Genomic DNA, 5,545 nt, shown 5'->3' with positions numbered 1-5,545 from the left:
ATGAGAACATTTTGTTCAAACTTCTTATGTGCTCTGTAAATTAAGGTGAATTTTAAATGAGAAGAAGGTTCTCAGATCTTTTATTGTGAGTCTATGTGCTGTGCATTAATTTCCCAAGTGTACATGAGTTAGCAGTAAGAAAAACAATAGCAATTATAGGAGAAAAAGAAGTTCTTTGTTTATGTATAAGTGTTCAATACAATATAGAAGACGCTACAAATAAGAAAACATTGAAACAATAAAGCCAAGTCCAGTATGTAGATTTATGGGAGTGAAATAGAGAAAGCATTACTCCTAAGTGGAACATGAAGCATGAGGCCACTCCCTTTCAAATCACGCTTGCTAATCATGTAAATGTGCAAAAAGGAGAATGGAAGAATGATTCTGTTTCCAATGCAAGTCAGATATGGGAGAATAGACTTAACTGGAAAAAAAGAGTCCATCTTGAGAGAACAGGAATTATAATAGGAATGAACCTGGTGGCTAAGATCACAATCTTTTTCATTCCTTTTCTTATATACTTTTGTTGTTGTTCTTCTTCTTCTTGTTGTTGTTGTTATTGTTCGTGGCACCTGAAATATGGGACAGCGCGCTGTCCCTCTGAAACACAGCTCAAGGCTAGTGCTCTTCCACTTGAGCCACAGTGCCACTTCCAGTTTTCTGGTAATTATTGGAGAAAAGAGTCTCCAGGACTTTCCTACCCATGCTGGCTTTAAACCCCAATCCTCAGATCTCACAACAACTTGGTTTATGATCACATTTCTAACAGTGAACACTCAGGATATGTAATGTATATGTTCATCTACCTTTATATGAATTCTTGAGTCAAAAATCTGGGCTACAGGTTAGACTTTACACTCACAAAAGTGTTTGAAGTTTGAAAGTTGATACTCCTGGAAAAATAAAACCTAAGAATGTAAAGGAGTCTGGGAAGTTCAATTTACATCCAGCTTGGACAGTATAGGCTTTGAGACACTACATATAATTAACCAGCCAAAAGCTGGAATACCAGTGACGAGCAAGATTGCTGAATAACAGCTTTAGGTTTTTGCATACATACATACAAACATACATATACACACAGAGGCACTTACAGGTGCACACAAAAATACACAAATGAAACAACTCTCAGAATATGTAGAAAAGTTAGAAAACAATAGAAAATAGGTCCTGAGTACGACTCGAATCAAGTGATAATTTTTAATATTAGAAAGCCCTCAAGTGAACTTTCCCCCAAAGTTGAGAATATTACATAGGTAGGGACCAGAGATGTAAGAGAGTCAAGTAATCATTATTAACGTGATAGGATCCTTGGTGGAATGAATCAGGGAACCTTGCAGGTGCATCTGAAAATGCTCATATCCTGTGTCAAATGTAAAAACATCTTTGAAAATAGTACATAAACAGTCTGAGCAATCAGTCTAGTGGATAAGATCATAGGAGAAGTTCCAAATTGCTAGTCTGTTTCTAGATTAAATAAACAACTATGGCAAGGCAATGTGATACAAGCCTGGAATTCTAGCACTCAGACAGGAGATTAGATAGTGGAATTACATAACGATACCTTCCCTGGACCAGGTAGAATAATTTTGTCTCAGTAAAACAAACCAAACAACAAGAAAGAATACACAGTTCAGAGTTTGGGCTAATTTTGTCATTATGTTTTGAGAAGTCAAGTTTCAGAATGAATGCAACTCATATATATCCTCACTTGCGTTTTAAATGCTCTCATCATTACAGAACATTCCTAGATGCAAAATAGCTCATGATTCCGATCCAAAAATTTGCAAAAGTAAATAAGCATCATTCTGTTGGATTCCAAATAAATGTTGAAGGATTACAAAAGCTTAAGTCTGGAGAAATAGCAAAGTTCGTCTAATGTGGGACTTTGTAGACCTTGTTAAATTAGAATTTAGGTTTAAAATATATTTTTTGGTTTTATTTGTAATTTCATATTCCATAGGATACTACAAAATTCTTTTTAAGGAGAGGGATTAATTGAAAAATTCACAAATGATTCTGGCATTCTATTTGCCTAGATATTCTTTCAAGAGTGTTATAATTAGAACATAGTTATTAGATAATTCCCACAGGTCATGTACACCATGTTAAAGTGAATAATCTACACAGAGTTGCCAACAAATGGATGACATTAATTTATATATTTAGAAAAAACAATTTTTAAGGGTTTGGTTTAATATGGTATGAAGAGAGTAATTGTGTGACATCTTCTTTCTTCTACCTATATGTAACACAGGAAGCCATTTCCTTATTTACGTGCCTCTGTATACATGGAGAAAAATGCTAGGTTTGGGGTTTGTTTTCAATTTAGTTTTTGTTTTATTGGTTCGTCCTAGAGCTTGAACTGTTGGCCTGGACAGAGTCTCTGAGCCTGTTTATGTTCAAGGCTCGTGCCCTACCACTTCAACCTCAGTGCCATTTGAGTCTGTCTTTTGTGGAGAAGTTTTTTGGAGATAAGATTCTAAGAAACCTTCCTGTCTGGATGGGCTTTGAACCATAATTTTCCTATCTTAGCATCCTGAATATCTATGATAGCTAAAAAAGTATAAATATAAATAATATTTGCACGTGTTGTGATCCCAAGAATACCAGTGGTGGAAAAATAATGCAGCTCAGTTTATTGTGGTGTTCTTTTCAGAACAAGGAGGGCGTCACATTAGCAGAGGTGTAGTATTTTGTCAAAATAGAGATAAGGTATTCATGATATGAATTAAGTAATTTTAAAGTGCCCCTTACAAGTTTGAAACTGTTAGCCTATGATGACTTTATGGCATAAATCTTGGGATTAATGGTCATAGAAATAATAACTTTCTCTGATAAACAATTGCTAAGTTCCCTTGCATTTCACAATTGCTTACTGCTAATTCCTGCATCTAAAAGAATTGGGGCCCTGAAATATAGGAAATGACAAATTGAGATGGGTCTTCAATTACTTTGTGTTTACATGTTGCGTGGGCCTTGGTAAGAAGTCTTGCCCTTGTTATCTGATGATGCAGGTACCTGGGACCTGGGATCCTATGACCCATGGGTCCTGCAGAAGAATAATATGCTTTAGGCATCTCAGCAAAATTTGTGCATAATCAGTAGGAATGCTTCAGAAATATGGAGAAAAAGTTTGGGACTAGCGAGTTAAAACAATAAACAGAGCAGCAGAGTAAAATTCATTATAGATTAGAGGAAAACATTTTTTTTACCATGTGAATTCAGAAGACCCAGAACAGTTAGAATGTATCACAAGTTTATACTAAAGACATTGTATTGATACTTTTTTATATTCTAATATATTTTTTAAACCTAATTGTTTATATTCCAATCCTATTTATTGGAATAAATATCAATTTATTTGCCAAATTATCAACTAATTCTAGTAAGTTTCATTGTGTGAAATATAAAATCAGCACATATAAATATAAAATATATAACTATATTTAATATAATTAAAAGGCACACGTTTTGCATTGTTCTGTTGTAAGTACTGTATCAAAGGCAACTCTGTTTTAAAGTATTATTCCATTTTCTCTGCCTCAGTGTTTGATAGAGTTAGACCTAAAGCTTTACCATTTGTAGATTTACAGCATGTAGGCAAGGGGAAACACTGTGATTAAAACATTATCAATTTAATGCCTAATAATGAGGAGAAACATATGGACTTCTCCTGCAACTATGAAAATATTTGGTGATAAAAAGGCAGTAGTGTAAGTTCCTGCCTGGTTGGATGGTAGACAATCCAGGACATTAAGTAATCATGCATATGAACAATTTTTTCACCTTCTTGGCTTTAGTTACTGTTGAAATGGAAGGTATAATAAAAATTATATTTTGATAAAATACCTTCTAGTCTGAACAGTTCTGTTTGAACTGTTCATCTCTCTATCATCCCTTGTAACCAAGATTAGTTTTGTTCAAGTAAGACAATTTACGTTTTCAGGGTAAGATATTCTGGTTGGTCTGTTCCCACATGGAAGAAGGGTAAAGGCTCAGGTAGACATTTGTACCAGTAACACCTCATTTGGGAAAATGTCAGCTGAAGAAGTTTAGAAGTAGCTCTTAAGCAATGCTTACTTTGAATTCATTAGGTCCACAAAGCTAATTCAGTTGGATAAATAAGTACTTGAAAAAGCCATCACCTTTAGACCTATCTATAAATAATTGAGAGTACGATAAAATTCCAAATAAAAAGACTTGATAGTCATTGACAAAAAAAATTTGCAAATGTGAACAATCGACTGATCAATATAATTTTTCCAATATTCACAGAATATTAGGGAAATAAGATCGATAACATTGTTAGGAACAAGAAGGTTTCCTTGTTACAAGTAGGCACCCATAGATATAAGCCTGTATAAAGATTGTATCATTAACAACTTAAATTTAGAGGATACTACATGCATCAGCAGCAAGTATACTCAAATTACAATACAGAGATTAACATGGCACTTGCAAAAGGATAATATGAAAATTTGAGAAGTATTCCATATTTTTCATTCTTCAGATGCAAGAAATGAAATCAATTAATATTATTCATCACATCAACAGGAGCAAGAATAAGAACCACATGGATATCTCAATAGACGCAGAAAAAGCATTCGACAAGATCCAACACCCCTTTATGATGAAGGTTTTGGAAAAATTAGGAATCCATGGAACATTCCTCAATACAATAAAGGCTGTATATGACAAACCTACAGCCAGCATTATACTCAATGGTGAAAAACTAAAGCCATTTCCTCTTAACTCAGGAACAAGACAAGGATGCCCACTCTCTCCACTTCTCTTCAATCTAGTATTAGAATGCCTAGCTACAGCAATAAGACAAGATGCAGACATAAAGGGGATCCAAATAGGGAAAGAAGAAATAAAACTCTCCCTCTTTGCAGATGACATGATCTTGTATTTAAAGAATCCCATAGACTCCACTCCCAAATTACTCAAGCTGATTCAAAACTTTGGCAAAGTAGCAGGTTATAAAATTAACCCCCCAAAATCAATGGCTTTTCTGTATGCCAACAATGAGAAAAGTGTGGCTGAAATTAGGAAAGCAACTCCATTTGTAATAGCCCCACAAAAAATAAAATACCTAGGAATTAACTTAACTAAAGAAGTGAAGGACCTCTATGATGAAAACTTTAAAATCTTGAAAAAGGAAATCAACACAGAACTTAAAAAATGGCAAAACCTCCCATGCTCCTGGATTGGAAAGATTAACATCGTGAAAATGGCAATACTTCCCAAGGCTATCTACAAATTCAACGCAATACCTATCCAAATTCCACCCTCATTCTTCAAGGAAATAGAAGAGGCAATCAAAAAATTCATATGGAACAATAAAAGACCCCGAATAGCAAAAACTCTCCTCAACGGAAAGGACACGTCTGGAGGAATATCAATACCAAATTTCAAACTCTATTATGAAGCCATAGTAATCAAAACAGCTTGGTATTGGCATAAGAACAGACCTCAGGACCAATGGAATAGAATTGAAAACCCAGAAATGAACCTACAGACCTATAGCCATCTAATCTTC

General features: G+C 34.6%; 1 pseudogene; it reads left to right on the top strand.

Moving 5' to 3' along the window:
- The first annotated feature begins 4,406 nt into the window (after nt 1–4,406).
- Nucleotides 4,407–4,503, top strand: LOC122106424 (annotated as a pseudogene).
- The last annotated feature ends 1,042 nt before the right edge of the window (nt 4,504–5,545 follow it).

Source organism: Dipodomys spectabilis, unplaced genomic scaffold, assembly GCF_019054845.1.
Source record: "Dipodomys spectabilis isolate Male_0828 unplaced genomic scaffold, ASM1905484v1 ptg000040l, whole genome shotgun sequence".
In the NCBI taxonomy this organism is placed as follows: Eukaryota; Metazoa; Chordata; class Mammalia; order Rodentia; family Heteromyidae; genus Dipodomys; species Dipodomys spectabilis.
Note: the sequence above shows the minus strand (reverse complement) of the source record. Positions and strands in the feature narration are given on the sequence as shown.